Source organism: Pseudopipra pipra, chromosome 5, assembly GCF_036250125.1.
Source record: "Pseudopipra pipra isolate bDixPip1 chromosome 5, bDixPip1.hap1, whole genome shotgun sequence".
NCBI classification, from domain to species: Eukaryota; Metazoa; Chordata; class Aves; order Passeriformes; family Pipridae; genus Pseudopipra; species Pseudopipra pipra.
The window spans coordinates 62,360,390-62,376,939 of record NC_087553.1 but is presented as its reverse complement, the minus strand read 5'-3'; the positions used below and the strand labels follow the sequence as shown (position 1 = coordinate 62,376,939).

The window sequence follows — 16,550 nt, the reverse complement described above, 5'->3', positions numbered from 1 at the left end:
TTCACCTCGGCTCCCTCCTGCCGCAGCAGCAGCTGTTTAGAGCCCCAAACTCTCTGTGCTCAAGGTGTGGGGGGACGCTAGTCTATGGCGCTGCTGCTAACTGCTTCTCCAGTCACCCGAATGTTGCGGCTCCATCGAGGCAGGGTAAGAGCTGCCAGCCCAGCTTTTATCTGGTGCCCCGAGTTTGCGCACTGAAGGAGGCTCGCTCAGCCCCTGGTGGGCGTCGAATGAAACCCCAGCCGCCGCCTCCCCTCCCTCAATCAGCCGTATCGCTGGAGGGGCTGAAGTCGGGCAGGGGAGACAGGGCGGCGTGCGGGCAGAGCAGGGACCTGGGAGGAGATATGGTGGCAGGAAGAAGGGCTTGGTATAAATGGCAGAAGCTGCATCTGCCCCGAAACGCTGAGCGAGCTCCTGGCTTTGCCAGCGCCGCTGGTCCGGATGGAAGCACGCTATTCCTGCTCCTGAGCGCCGTTCCCTCAAGGGCAAACGAGGCTCGTTCGCTGCTCGTCTCGTTCCCCGCTAAACGCGTTGTGCTGTCCCACTTGCTTTAAGGAAAGAAGCTCTCTCCCACTTGCCTTATATATGAGTCCTAAACGCTTCGGGGAAGATTCTCAGCCTCGAGTGTCTTACTGAGAGATTCAGTCAAAACCTCCTGAGCGGGTCTCGGCCAAAGCTCCCGCTCTTTGCTCGCCCCCCTCTTCCCCGCCCCTCAGTAAGTTCCTCTGCGTGTGTGAGATCCGGCGGGTCTGTCCGGCTTTTCGCGCAGCTTGTGGCGAAAATGTGCTCAGTTTAAGGTTCACAAAGAACATGCATGCCGAGAGCATCGACGGTCGTGAGGAAGAAACCGGAGGTCGGGGTGGGGGAGAGCGACCGAGGAGGGAGTTTTGGCATTCGTTCATCGGAGGATGCAGCTCTGACTCAGACATCCTCGCTCCCGCCCGCGCTCGGCCCCACAACAGGCCGCGACGGAGCCCCCGCCCCTCCCGCGCGGGCTGCGCCGCCGGGGCTGCGGATCGCCCCCGGCGCCAGCCCCCGCTGCAGCCACCCCTCCTCCGCTGCCCTACTTCCCTCCTCACGGCCCCCCTGCCCAGCCCCTGCCGCAGTCTGGTGCCGCGGCCGCGCCCAGACCCCCCGAGCTGTTCAGCCGTGTTGTAAAATGGACACTGAGGGCTCGGCGGGCGCGGACTGCGCTCCGGGCCCGTAAGTAAAATGGCGGCTGTTTGGCTTCGCCTTGGTAACCCTGCCCCTGTCAGGCGGGGCGGGTGAGCCCCGTGCAGGGGGAGGGAGGGGAGAGCGGACGCCATTTTCCCAGAGAGAGGCAGTGACATAGAAGGGAGCGTAGGAGGCTGGAGGGAGGGAGGCACGGGAGCAGCGGCGGCAGCAGCGGGGTTTGTACACAGGTCCCAGGGCAAGGGCGCCTCTGAGCTGGTCCCTGTAGGGTTCTGCGCACTGAGCTAGGTTTGGGGGGAGGGGGGGTCTCCTCTTTCCCTTTTCTTTCTTTTACTAGAGCCTGCTGAGGGCTGAGTCCTGTCTAGGGTAGGGATATCCGCAGTGGGGCTGTTGCATTGTTTTGGTTGGGATAGAGAAGGGGCTCAGCTGAGGGGTCCTGCTGCCTGGCCTGTGACCATTACAGGTGAGTCTTTGGTTATTATCAGCATATTCTGCTGTGGGTGCTTTGGGGGAGGGGGGGGTGGCAGAAAGGGAATGAAATGCGACGGGAACGTCTCATTACCCTCGGTGCGAGTATAACTCCTTCCCACCATGAAATGCGTTTAATTTCTGTTTAAGTTGCCTTGAATTTGCTTTTCCTTTTGTGGGGGTTTGGTTAAAAAATGGCAGGCTGTCGCTATATCTTGTGAATATGGCGGGTTACTGTAACTGGAGGAGCTGAAGAGAATTTTTTGGCAGTTACGCCAGATTTATGCATTATGCTTGGAAAATGAGCCAAAAGGAGCTATTATGTGACAACATAGGCTTCCTTGGGCTGGCGGATTTCAGAACGGGTTTGTGCCTTATTGGGACTGCGTATTGAGTTTTACGAAGCTTGGGGAAGCCTATTCTTTTCCTCCATCCTGTATATTTTTGCTTTGTGGTGCTAAAATGGCTCGTTATAGGCCTAATCTCTCTGCCTTCCACACCCCCGCCTCCCTGCCTCCCTCCCTGTTAATATCTCCGCTTCGAGGTGTAACCTGGACAAACAGAGAGCAGTCCCCAGGAGTTTCTGTGCCAATTTAAAAGGGGATCATTCTCCCCACCCCCTTTCCCCAGGCTGTAAGTAGTTACACTGGTGCATCCCTTTCTTGCTGTAGTTTCTGCAGCCGGTGTTCGTGTTCCCTGGGTGGCATATTTCAGTCTCTCTCTTGAAGCGATAAGTATTGGTGGGTTAGGCCCTATTGCTGCAGACATAGGGGAGGAAAAACAAGCGGTTCACTGTGTAGTACTAAATAGGGTAGAGAAACATAATATAGCCTGATTATAAAGGTCTTGTATTCCCCTATACTCGGCCATTAGGGAATGTGCGGTGTTTGAAAGCCCTGAGGTCCCCTGAAATGGTACATACTACGTGTCGTAAAAAGCAGAAGTTCAGTGCTGCATCTAGATTTAGGAATGTTTTAATCTGTTTATTTACACTACCTTAAAAGAATAATAATGAAGCGTTTTTGTTACTCAGGGCTCAGATCGGTGAAAAGAAAGAGATATGCATGGCTTCAGTTACAGTGCATGATTAATTGATAATCATCACTATACTTTTAAAGTTACTTTTAAAAAAATGTGGAGCAAATTTTTTAATTTCCCTCTTTTGTCCTTTAGAGATTCTAAAAATGGCGGCCTCAGGCTGATGTTGTGGTAATCTAATCAGCTCGGGTCCTCCACACCCCATGCAGTGCGTTTGTCTGCAGCATATTAGAGTCTTACTATGTTTAAATGAAAAGGCTGTTCCCTTCAAATAACGTACAAAACATCTCTTGACTTTACTACGATTTAAAAATGCTGTGTTCCAGCTGATTAATTTTATTGGTTATGTGTGTGAAAGGCAAGTGAACGAGACCACTCTGTTCGGGGAGAAGGGGGGTGGAAAGAGGCAACAGACTCAAGCAGCTCCTTCGAGGGGTGTGTATATGTTGCTGTAAGGTAATATGTATGTCAGTTTAATAATTTGGAAAAGCCCCTGCGTTTGTGATAGACACTGTACATCTGTCCGTCCTGTTAACGACACAAAATCAGAAATATTTATCAACACAAGTAGTGGATTAAGATCACTAAGCTAAATTCTTTGTGGAAGCACATTTGTGAACGTCATGTTCACCTTCCAGGAAACACCTTCGCTGGACATCAGTGTAGTAATTCCATGTATTCCTAGTGTGAGGATGTAAAATGAACTTAATACTTAAAGGAATAATGCATGCTGGATTATAACCTGTTACTTTATTAAGAAGCGAAATTTCTTTTACCGTGTAATCTTACCATTATGTTTTTTCTTCAATTTATTTTGTGTATTGCTGTATAAATTGTGTATGTGGTAATACACATCCAAATGTTGAGAGAAGGTGCAGTTCATAAGCTCTAATTTTTTTCCTAAATGAAATATGAACCTTTTAGTATCACCACTATAAATATGTTTGAGTGGGGGGAAGGGAGGTCACAAGGATTTATTATTTGGTAGTTGGTGTAGTGTACTCTGATACATACTATGGAGGCTGCAACTGTATGTTTTAAAAAACAAAAAAAAATTTTTCTTTTTTTTTTAATGCTTATCTTTAATCTCATCCTTAACTTAATGAGATATGAATTCCTATTCCAATATAGATTTAGAACCTTCTGGATTTAAACAATTAAAAGTGAGGCATTGAAATGGAAAAACTGTCTTCAATCTCTGAAAAATTTTAATTTAGATACCATTTAGAAGCACTGATGTGTGGTTTAAAGTGTACCTAAAGTTGAACAGTAAGATAATTAGACTTCCAGGGTGTTATTAATGCATGCCTTTAGTGTGTTTTGAGGCCAAAGTCTAAGGGATTTTGTTAATTCTCCAGTAATGCATGCTCCTATCATTTTTATTTATAAAGATATGATTTTTTTTTCCATAAACCATGTCTTACTCTGTTTGTTTAAAAATACATTTATAAAAGTCCAAAGAGTGTATTGGCCTTTATGGAAACCTTTTGCCTTTTTCTTTCCTCTCCCTAGGTTGAAAACTCCTGTTCTTGATTTTTTTCTGATATTATGACCTAGAGGGTTATACAGCTCTGCAGCTCTTCATGGCCTCAGTCATGTTCTCAAGCAGACATCTGATTCACAATTAGGAGAAAAGAATTTTGTACAGTTTACAGAAAGTGATGGGGGAGTAATGAAATAAAACCAAAAATACTAATTTTCAAATTTTACAGCTTATTTTATAGATTGCCAAATTTTATGCACTAAAAACCTCTTGGGAATTTATAGAGATCTTCAGAGTTTTCCTGTGTGAGTTCTAATGAGTCAGTTTGCCTTTGTGACTCAGTTTCTCCATTTGTAAGAAGAGATTTGTGATTTGTTTTAAGGAGACAACACTACAAAACAAATTCTCCTTTATTTTGTACTCCACTGATGTTTCTATGTGTACATTCATAAAGAATGACATACCCTGCCTGCAAAACTAATGCAAACTTCTTGAAAGAGGGAAGGTTTGAAATCTAAATTTCATTTTTTTTCAAGACAGACTTCTGTTTGACAAACATTGTGTTACAAATGCAATAATATGGACTTGAGTTATCAAACCATTTATGTATCGTGAAGCTTTTCATATCTGAAGGAAAAGTTTGCTTATCTTTCAATTAGCCTTTTGGGTGAGATTTTTTTGCCATCTGGGAAATTCCAGAGGAGAAATAATACTGACTCTTTAGACTAAATCTGGGGAAAGTTTCTCTTAGAGTAACCTCTTTAGGTTACTTTGAGGTAATGCAGCTCCTAATTTCCTCTTGGGCAATTTCAGCACACACCACTGTTAATATTGTGTTGGAAAGCAACAGAAATCCAGAAATCGGTGTGTCACTTAAGGTTGTAGTGTTTCTCCAGGTCTCATCTTGGTTTGATTTAAGGGCAGTCTTAATTTTGCATGCATGCTAATACTAATTTTAGTAAGGACTATTTGTGGGACTGATTTAAGGAGTGGTGTATGTAATTGTGAAACCTTAGTATTATTATAACTAGATTAATGTAAGTGAAGGTTTAATGAAAGTGTTTTGCTGTTGGCATGTGATGTTTTGATAAAATCTGGTGGGGGGATGTAGATGAGTGAAGATATAAAATAGAACCCAATTTAGATTTCTGGAGTGATCCTAAAGAACTGCATCTATGTTATTGGCCTTGAGAGTTCCATACAGATGAGCATTTGTGAATCTCTCAAAAGCAAATTTTGCTGGACAGTGTTTTTTGGACAGGTATAGTGTTTAAATGTTTCCACTATGCAAAGAGTAGTTTTGATTTATTGTTAAGAATGAAACTTAAGACATATCTGTGGGGAAAAAAAAAAGTTTTAGCAGATGTACAATGTGGATTAAGAAAAAAACACAAACTTTTAAATTCTTCCAAATTCTGGATTATTTAAAATAGTAATTGTAGTGGGCTTTTCAATGGTGTAAGATGGATTTTTCTATGTACTTCAGTGTTCACGTTTTCTTAGTAACCAAAGAATTGTACCCACAAAAGTTAACCTAATGTCTTTGAAGATCCAAAATTCTGCTCATGACCTTCATACTACAGAAAAAACCTTCTATAGTTGTGTTCAAAGAAAAACTGTTGTTACCTTTAAGGCATAACAAACAAATTATTTAAAAGGAACCTTTTCAAGATTTCATATATTTGCTAGGAGATACTGAGATAATTTTTATTTCATTTTGCAGATATTAATGTATTAATGAAACAGGCAAGATTTTAAGCTCTGCTGGTGGTTAGAAAATTTTAATAATTAAGGTTATCTGTAAGCCTTTGAAGACAATTTATTGAACAAAACGTATGTTTTTTAACATGCCTGATTTAAGTGTTTGGTTATCTTATTTTTTAAAATTAAAACACTGGTAAGAACTATGGTAAATCACAATGTCCATTCAAGTTATGTGTTTCAAAAGTGCAAGTGAAAAATATATTGTAGTAGCACACAGATTGCGTTTTGTGCCAGTGGAATGTATTGGTTTTGCATATTGTATAGCAAGAGTGCTATCTCATTTCAGGTGATAGTTCATACACTGCTGAGATGGTGATGCAGTGTTGTAAAACCGAGGTGAGACTTGGAAGGGCCCAGCAGTTTTGCAAATCAGGTGTTGCCAAAATAGTATTGTTCCTAGTTTTAGAATTTAGTTTTAAGCTAACACTTTCAGTAGCGGAGACATTAAAATTTCATATTGCAGGCTCAGGTTAAGGAAAGTTTTTTTATTTTATTCTTGTTTTGCAGTTGCATTTTGTGTACTTTATGGCATCATAATCTAGGTAATCATTTACTTTTATATCTTCAACGCAAAAATAAATTGCCGTCAAGTTCAAAGACGAGATGATAAGACTAGATTTTAATGACATTATTGTACTTAAAAGGAAAGGTTTATAATCTGTTGTTGGTCCTCTTATTGTAGAATGGTGTGAGTTGGAAGGGACGTTCAAAATCATCTTGTTCCAGCCCCCATACCATGGGCAGGGGCACCTCTCACTAGATCAGGTTTCTCAAAGCCCCATTCAACCTGGCCTTGAACACTTCCAGAAATGGGACATCCACAATTTCTTTGGGCAACCTGTTTGAGTGTCTCAGCACCCTCACAGTAAGGAATTTCTTCCTGACATCTCATCTAAATCTCTCATCTTTTAGTTAAAAGCTGTTCCCCGTTGTCCTATCTATCACTGTCTACTCGTGTGAAAAGTCACTCTCCATCGTTTTTCATAAGCCTCCTTTAGGTACTGAAAGGCTTCACTGAGGTGTTCCCAGAGCCTTCTCCCGGCTGAACAAACCCTCTTCTCTCGGCCTGTCGTAATAGGATTTATGCCTAGGCCTCTGGATCATCTTTGCGGCCTCCTCTGGATCTGCTCTAACAGGTCCACATCTTTCTTGTCTTGTGGACTCCAGAGCTGAACACAGCACTCCAGTGGAGTAGAGGGACAAAATCACCTCCCTGGACCTGCTACCACACTGCTTTTGATGCAGCCTAGGACACTTGGCTTTCTGGGCTGCAGGTGCACATTGCTGGGTCATGTTATGCTTCTCATCAACCAACATCCCCTAAGTCTTTGTCTTTAGAACTGCACTCGATCCATTTTCTGCCCAACTTGTATTAGTATTTGAGATTGCCCTGACACTGGTGCAGCACCTTGCACTTGGCTGTGCTGAACTTCATGAGGTTCACAGAGGCCTACCTCTCAAGCCTGTCAAGGTCTCTCTGGATGACATCTCTTCACTTGTGCATGTTGACCACATCAAAGAGCTTCATGTGGTCAGCAAACTTGCTGAGAGTGCACTCAGTCCATATTGCCAACAGAGCAACGGTCCCAGTACTGATTCCTGAGGAATGCCAGAGTGCCACTCATCACTGGTCTCCACTTGGACATCGAGCTGTTGACAGCTCACAACTCTTAAGAGTGAAACCATCCAGCCAGTTCCTTGTCCACCAAAGGGTTCATCTGTCACATTCATGTCTCTCCAATTCAGAGGCACGGATTTTTTCTGGGTCAGTGTTATGTATCAGTCATAGAAACTGATGAAACAGTCTGTATTGACCAGTTGAGAATTTCAGATGGTGTAAGGATGGTAGGTTTGGATCTTTTACCTTGTGCAGTTCTGAATACTAAAATTGGTCTGGTGTTCATTACTCTTTAACTCTTCTAATTTGAGGAGGGCTAAAGATGCTTTTTAACAAGCTCTTGCCTTGCCTTGAGTAGACAAAGGGACCTAACTCCTAATTAGAATGGTTATAATGGGGTTTGTTTAAAACCATATCACAAGACAGATGATATTCCTTGTCTAGACAGTTAATCCTGTTTTAACTGTTGTTTTAAAGAAACTTTTCCGATAAGGAATGTTTTTAGTTGCTTGTGCTTAAACTGACGGTGAAGACTTAAGAATTACAACTTATTTATAGCTTTTGAGGAAGGTACAGAGAGATTACACCTCTCATTTGGTTTCCGAACCTATAAGTCTAGAACAGTGAAAGAAATGTGAATACCTTATATACAGCTGATAAACAATACAGTAGTTATTTTAATGGTTATAAGGGTACTGTTTCTCTCAGATGCGTTACCAAGTAATTCAGCTAATTATGTTCATTTTTTTTCTCTTTTGCTTTGGGTAGGAATGCTTGATGTGAATGTGTAATATCATTATGCAGGATTTTTATGAATGATTGTGGTGTTGGTTTTTTTAATGTTCTCTACTGCCTTACTTTCCAGTCGCATCTGCTGTGCTGAAAGACAAATAAAAGCCAAATGCTGTATCTTTTTGTCCCCTTCTGTGTGGCAGTAGTATTGAAAATTAAAAGCTGTGCATTGATCTTCCATTGCTGGGCAGAATTTCTTTGTGCTTATTCAAAGATTATGTATTTCATTTCTCTGTTACTACAATTAAAAACACATACTGAAATCTCCATTGACAACACAAGGTTATAGAGTTAAAATGCATGAAATCTAAATTACTTAACCCAAATAATACAATTTTGCAAGATATTTGCAATTGGAAATAAATTGGGTTTTGTTTTCTTGAAAATAGGAAAGATCTTTTGATCTTACCCTTCTGTATTTTTTTATCTGTCCTTGAACATGTTCTAGTTCCCCTCAATCTGTTCTCTCACTACTACTTGCCAGTTTCCTCCCCAAATTTTTGTGAAGAACATTGAAATACTGCCAAGTTGTTATCAAAAAATACAATCCAGGTTGAACTCTGGTTAAAATAACACAAAAGAGTTCTAACTGCTAGAAAGAATTAAAAGTTTGTGTTTGAAAGAGTGTGACTTTCTGACTTGCTTGTGTTTAGATTCCTAGGCGTAAGTGTAGCAATTAGGTGAATGTCTACAAATTGCTTCCACAAATAAGTGTAGGAGCACTGTTGAGCTGTTCATGTAAATCAAATGCTACTGATAAAACAGGGGAACTGTTTTTTGGAATCTACTACATGAAAACATGTCAAAACAGAAACATGCTCAGCTGAAATGTCAGGCTTGAAATAATTTACTTTTTCTGTAGTAGGTAGCTGATAATTACAGCAGACTCCCACATCTTACTAAGCAACATAGACAAAACAAATTAATTAGTTTATTTGATGACATGAAGCTGGCAAAATATTTAGATTGTTGAAGGTAATACAGATATATATTTTTAGCCATGTGTTTTTCCACCCCAAAAGCCTTAGTTCTTGAGGGAATATTGGTCACTAAAGGCTTCCAGTGATTGAATCACCATGAAATAATACTGTTATATTTAATAAAAAATAAGTTTACTTAACCATTACAGTTGTAGGCATGACTTATATTCTTAGAGAATATGGACTGTATATACTTGCATAAATGCATTATATATTTGTATGTTTGTCAGGAATAATAGTTTAGGGTAATAGCTGTAAATGTTTTCTTGGTCAGTAATTGGTAAGTCACATAGAGGCATTTTGTATAAGTTTAATCAACAGCTTTTTATCATTTTGTGGTAGAAGGAGAAATAAATGTTTGGAGTAAAATAGCTAACACAAAGAGTGACTTAAAACTGAGGTCTTTTAACTGGGAAACTACCTGTTTTCTTAACTTTTGAATTTTTCTTTAAAGGAATTTTACATTTCTCAGTGATATACTATAGCATGCTAATGTTAGGTAGCTAATACATACTTCTCTAAGCAATAAGCCATATTGCTACCAAAAAGTATTTTTTTTTTCCTCTTACTCTTCTCATGTGTGGTACTTGTTTTGTATTTTGCAATTCCTTGACTCTCCAGCTCAAATAACTGATGATTTTTGAGTGGAAAGGCCTTTGTGTGTGTGATTTATTTTACAAGGTACTGCAGGTCTTTACTAAACTTAAAGACTTCAAGCAGTTGGCAGGTAATTTTCAATATTGGGCATTGAACTCTGTAAATACAACGTCTAAAATCTCTAAGCATGGTATTGGTCTGTATATCTCTGATTACTGCTTGACTTCTGTTCAATAAACTAATCCTTACTCTTTCTCTAACTGCTTTTACCTTTATTTCCTTTCTATCACTCATTCTTTTTCTCTTCCTAGTCCCATATTTTGTCTAACTTCCACTGAGAGAAGAAAAGGAGTGAAGAGAGAGAAGAGGTAAGGGCAAGTCTTCCGTGTTTTAAGGCACTGGCATAAGTATTTGAGGAAGAGATACCACTTTCCATCATCGGAATGCACGAGAGCAGCACTGCTGGACCGGATAGAAGAGGGAAAGTAGCCTACCTGCAGGGGAAACCAGCTTTTCTGTAGGACAGAAACTTGGCTAAACTGGCAGACTTGAGTCTAGGTTTATACTTGAAAGGGTGGCTCACTCTTCATAGACTGGAGTCTGTGTAATGCATGACCTGGGTACTGAAGAATTGGTACTCAAGGCTTTTATGTGTAAATCTTGGGTACCATGGAGGAGGCAGGGGGTTTTGTCTCTTTGTTCTAGATCCCAAACTCAGGACCAATTCATGAAGTTTGGCTATCATTCCAAATGTGACAGAGGTCTTTGAATTTAAGGTCCTGCATTTGTCTCATGATGTTCATAAGTAGGCCAAAACAAGTTGCCCAGAGAAGTTGTGGATGCCTCATCCCGGGAAGTGTTGAAGGCTAGGTGGGATGGGGCCCTGAGCAACCTGATGTGGAAGGTGTCCCTGCCCATGGCAGTGAGATTGGAACTGGATGATCTTTCAAATCCGTCCTAACCCAAGCTGTTCTGTGATTCTGTGCTAATGAACTCGTTAATTCACTGTGCTTGCTCTTACTCTGTATTGGCACTGTTTCAAAAGCAAAGTTGGAGGAGGAGTCCTACCTTGTAGTTGGTTTTAGTAGCAATGTTTCTTAAACAGGTTGGTCTGATGATCACTAGGTCTGTGTCAGTACAACCAGTAATGTAATAAAACAGAAATTTGCTAGGGTTAGGAACTTAGTACCATGCAGCAGCCTGAAGCTTAATGAAAATCCAAAAGAGGATGGGAGCAGCTATGAGCAGTGTCCTGGGAGAAGCTGGGAGAGGAAGCCTGATGATTTTACCCATTATCTGTCATGTGTGTAATTTCAACCAGCACATAGCCGGTATTTTTTTGGGTTTTTTGGCTGTCTGGCAGGGCACTTGATAAGGAAGTTAGATGGATGTGTGATTGCTGACTGTGTAGGTTGCTGTGAGAGCATGGGAGGTTATTGAGGGCCTTGTGAGTGAGGCTAGAAGCAGTTAATATTGTGATGAGGAAGATGAGGAGGAAGATAACTGCTGTGAGAGGTATAGAGAGAGTATTAGGTCAGTGGGAATGTTTGGGCACAAACTACAAAATACATAGGAAACCAGATTTCTTTTAGAACAAGTTGTTTCTTCTGTATGATTTGCAGGAGTTGGTCATTAATAGATCCTAATTTATATATTTGAGTGTCCTTATTGTGTCTTATTTTCCCTACTCCTCTCTCTTTTTTGTCTCGGCACGAATTAGAAGTAAACTGCTAATTTACCTGTTACCATAGAAAGCAGCAAACAATAGCAAAGGTCTGAATTTGGACTCAGAGTTGTTTTTAAGCCTGCATAGTTCATGCTGCAGCTGCAGTGGTGTAACATTTGGAAGTTGGATATCCATCCTGATCTCTTAGCAAAATCTGTACGATTGTGGAGCATGTCAGGGGAAACAGAGAAAACTTCCTGTGGGTAAGATTAGTCATTTATTCATGTATTCTGCTTCTAGGTCTGATTAAAGATGTTACCTCCTTAGAAACGGACGGCAATGAATACTTATTGATTACTTTGATAGGTGTATTTGTGCTACCTATATGTATGCTGCATATTTTTTCCAGATTTGTGTGCTTCTGTGTGGATATATATACACATGCACCCACCGTGTAGTTCACTATTTGAAGGATATTTAGAGTATGCCATTAAAATGTCAGTTTCTATCACTGTTTTTGCAAATAACCCAACTACTGTATAGACATGAATGCTCAGAGCAGTATAGAAAGCAGCAGTTTAGCAAAACATACAGTTTTATTTAGTAAAATCTTAATGTCTTACTCTCTTTTTCATCCCTCAATTAAAAATAAAAAGTTTGAATAAAAAACGAAAAAGGAACTAAACAAACAAAAAAAAAACATAGGCAGGGAAGCCAAGTAGGAAAGCTCAGTTTGTTGGCTCTGTGACAGTTCAGGACAGTACTTTTCACACTGTGTGTGTGGACTGTGACAAACTATTGATATGTGCAGTTTTACTTAAATTTCTCCTGTGTAGGTTGTGTTAGGGCATAGATGTATCGACTTCCCTTACATCTGTTCCTGTGGATTTCTTGTGGGCAGGGGTGGTTTTCAGGACCACAAGTTAAAATTGTTGGCCTGTAAATCTGAAGGAAAGCATGACAACAATTGCTTTTGCTCATGATTGCAAAACACGTGTACATGTGTGATGTAACCAGAGGGAGGGAGGAGGAGAATGTTTATGCTGCATTCTCAGTAAATGCACCTTACACATAGAAGATGCATGCTGTGGTAATAAAACACAATAAACCAGAATACTACCTTTTGGTCATCTGTCTTTATTACCTGAGATGACTTGTTTTAGCAAGTAACGCTAAGATCTGCAGAAATAATCAGAGGTCTGAAAGCAGTAATATTCTTTTGGAACTCTTTGCACCTTGCCTGAAAGACCCTGTTGAGATGGGAAATTAATTTCAGAGTGATCCTTTGTAACTCTGGAGCCAGCCTGGACTCATAGTACCATGAATTTTCTACTGGGAGCAAATGAAAGTTCAGAGTTTTGGTTTGGGCTTAGTGCTGTACATTGCTTTTACATTCCAACTGACTTGAAGTTACAACCAAATTAGCATTCTGTGCTGGCTGAACTGGAGGGTCTTGCCTGACTCAAGACTGTCGTGCAGATAATTGGTGTTTTAACTCTGATTTATTTTTATCTGTAAGTCTACCCCTTCCTCTTCTTCCTTGGTCAGTGCTCAAGTGGAAAATTGACTATACGAGTCTGCTTGGTTGTTTCAAGTTAATTCCCTTAAGATTTGTGCATATCCTGTGAAAATGAGCCTTTATGTACACTCTGTATATTCTGATAATGCTGCTCCAGGAAATGGTTACTGATTTCTTGCCTGGATTGTAAGGGTGTGAGGCAAGGGATTTGCCAGTACTCTCAATTTAGGAAAGAGAGTCTCTTCTGTACTTGTGCTCAGGGGAAATAAGCACTGCTTAAACACGAGGTGCACTGCCCATTGCTGCATAAGTTGGGGACTGCATAAGGCTGTAACTTTTTAGGTGGTCAGATAATTCTCAGACATTTTTGTTGCTCAGTTTACTACATATGGGCAAATTATCACTTCTACCTTTTATGTATTTTTAATATATATTTAAAGTAATATCATTTGGTTTAAGGGAAAGATAGTTGTTATACATAGATAGCTTAGAAAGTTTTGATTAATTTTTTTCAGCTCTAGTTATGTGTATTTTTTACATGGACTCTGAAAATACAGAGTAGATAAAGTATAGAGATGGTATTTTGGTTAGTATATTAATATTTCTGTACTGACATTAGTTAAGGGTTTTGAGGTAACGTTACATACAGCAGCATAAAATCTAAATAATAATTTACGTTAAACCAGCACTGTTTCCTCTCATTAAATAGCCTAATTATAGGCTAATTATAATTAGATTTTTGTCCTTAAAATTCTGTGTTTAGGGAGGTCGTGGTAATTCTCTTTGCAGAGATGTTCTGTGATGAAATCTCCCAAGTCTTGAAACATCTAAACTATCAAAAAACTATTTTTTTTAATCTTGTAATTGTCGATGGGTGGTGACTAATGGAAGGAATTGACAAAAAAATTCTTTGAGAACTTCAGATGTATATTGAAGTCATAAAAACAGTAACAAAAGACTCAGTATTTTTGTAATGCCTAGTGATGTGAAACTTGAAGTGATTTAACAATCAAATTAGTGTAGTCTTCTGTGTATGTGAGAAAACACTTAGATTTGAGGTAGGATGTAATTTAATCATAAGCTCAGTTCATGATTTCACTGATGTCCCTTTATAAATTAGAAAACAAATGTTATATTGCACCTTGGCTTGAATTCTGTTTCTAATTTCTGTAGTGAATGTATTTTCAGTAACTTCTATATGCTCTTTGCTTTTCGTATTTGTCACATGACAAATCTGAAAATTGATTAATGGCAAATGAAAAACAAGCAACAGTGACACCATCTGTGTAAAAAGCTGTCAGATGTATGAAGAAGAATAGGAAAACCACCTTTCATTAAATGTCTTTCCCTTCTTTGTTTTTTGTAGTGTTAGACATAATTGTGGATTAAAACCCCCCACTATATTGTAATAAAAATATTATAAGTATTATAAATAACATTATCTTGATATATTAATGTTTTTTCAGGAATTTTTTTTTTCATTAAGGCAAATAAGTTGTTGCTGGTGGTGCCACTACCTCTTACCTTTGATTTTTATGAAAAGTTTTGTGTCTGTGCGCCTAGATGAGAGCTTTAGTATTCTTAGACATACAGTATGGGTTCTAGGAGGCTTCTTAGTCCTATTTCCTTTCTTCTCCCTTCTTAAAAAAGGTTAAATGTCTTGCAGAGGTGAGCTACCAGTGTAGCAAATGACTGTACCTTTCACAGTACAGCAAGTACTGCTTGGTTTCTTCTGGCTTGAAAAATATGCTTCATGATTAGTAAAAATAAAGGTAAGTTAGAGTTCTCTGATTAGATTTATATTGTTACATTCTGTTTCAGTGTGAGGACTGGGAACTCAGTTTCTAAATCTATAAAAGAAAATACAAGTGAAAGTAGGTAAATGTTGAAAAAAATATTTTTTCTGCCTTCTTGGGGGTAAAAATTTAAAAGAAATAAAAAGAAAGTTATATGTAAAATGCATTGGAAGAATTTGTCTGGACTCTTGACACTTAAAGGATGATTGATAGCTGGGATTATGAAACCTTGTTGGAGTCATCTGGACAGTTTGGCTACACTTCCAAGTTCTTATTTTTCAAGTATGCTTTCTGTCTAGGTGATCTGTCATCTGCTTGTTTCCTGAGTCTGTTGTATATAGAGTTTGATGGTCCTACAAGAAGAAAGTAGGAGGAGAAAGATAATGCTGATAAGCAGGCCTGGAGTTCCCTCTGCCAGCATCTGAGCATGGCAAGTGGGTTTCATTTTGAATGTTTGGATCCTGTATTGATTAGGTTCAAAACTACTGATGTAGCTTCAGGTGATTACAATTTACCTTCTGATTCAAGAGCTGAATTTGGGTTTTTTCCTCCACTGTGTACCAGTGAAAAGGTTTTCTCTTGTGATGTGACACAGTTGATCTTAGAAGGACGTGGCAGAAAAGAATCATGTGGTCTTTGTTAGACCACAGATTAATGTTGTGTAAGTGGAATACCTCAGGGATAATATATAAGTTATTTTCTGTTGTTTAATGCATAAATTATGTTCTCTGTACGAAGCCACAGGGATTAATATTTTGGCATGTATTGTGCTTCTCTGTTGTGAGAGCACAATTAATTTTAAAAAAAGAGTTCTCGTGTCATAGAATGGATCATGAGAAGTATGGTGAGGCTTCACATATTTTAGGCTTGATACAGCTGTTAAGTCAAGAAGCCCCTTTCTCTCTAGAGAGAAAACGTGCCATGGAAAGTGTAAACCAATGTGAATGAATGGTGAAGTGTAATGGGTTTCAGGCAGGAGGTTGATCTTGCACAAAATAAATGGTTTAACCACACTAAACAGAAAGCTTTTTAGGTTTTGAGATGAAAATGGTACTATTAGGGCAAGATAAACTTTTACTGCAATTAAATAAAAGCAAAATTAATTTGAATAAGGAATATTTTTTTCATATAGGTAGGGTGATAATGAGAAAATTTGGTCAATCTAAGAAATTGCCAAAATTCTTTCAAAGCTTAGAGTGTATTATCACTAAAAGAATAGAGTGGACTAGAACAAAATTGGAGGACCTCTAGTCTTGTTAATTAGGGTACAGTAGGTAAGTTACTTTACCCGGAAAGAGCTGATCAATGAACTTTGGCCCAGCAGTTTTTATGTTGGGGCTTTTAGCTCTATGACCCTGGACAAACCAGTGTGATGTTCCTAACATCAAAATTCATGTACTGTTGAAGAAAGACTTTTTTTAAACAGTAAATTGTGTATAAACTGCTTGGATTGTCGGAAGACTTCTTTTGTAGCACCCTTCTTTCTACTCCTGGTCAATTATTTAAATGGATGCACCTATGAAAACAGTTTCTTAAAGGCCATGAATGATGGATTGTCAGAGTTCTGAAAGAATAACTACTTGAAATAGATGGGTACTTGCAGAAATTGGAAAGTACCAAACTATGACAGCAGATAGTATTTTATGACTCATCTAAAAT

The 16,550-nt window shown here is 39.5% G+C and overlaps 1 protein-coding gene and 1 long non-coding RNA gene across 8 annotated transcripts in view; one reads left to right on the top strand and one right to left on the bottom strand.

The window, feature by feature from the left end:
- The window catches only part of LOC135415166 (uncharacterized), a 40,821-nt gene extending 39,782 nt beyond the window's left edge, over positions 1-1,039 (bottom strand). Inside the window, exon 1 of the long non-coding RNA XR_010430977.1 lies at positions 6-1,039. This is a non-coding gene — a long non-coding RNA (uncharacterized LOC135415166). The remainder of the gene's footprint in view (positions 1-5) is intronic.
- A 384-nt stretch (positions 1,040-1,423) lies between these two features.
- Positions 1,424-16,550, top strand: part of KMT2E (lysine methyltransferase 2E (inactive)) — a 62,183-nt gene continuing 47,056 nt past the window's right edge. For 2 of the 7 annotated variants that reach the window (XM_064656749.1, XM_064656754.1), the window contains exons 1-2: positions 1,424-1,633; positions 10,222-10,278. The gene's annotated coding sequence lies outside the window, so the exon portion shown is untranslated. Of the gene's footprint in view, positions 1,634-10,221; positions 10,279-14,745; positions 14,868-16,550 lie in introns of all 7 variants that reach the window. The other 5 variants (XM_064656751.1, XM_064656753.1, XM_064656755.1 and 2 more) reach the window with 5 other exon arrangements.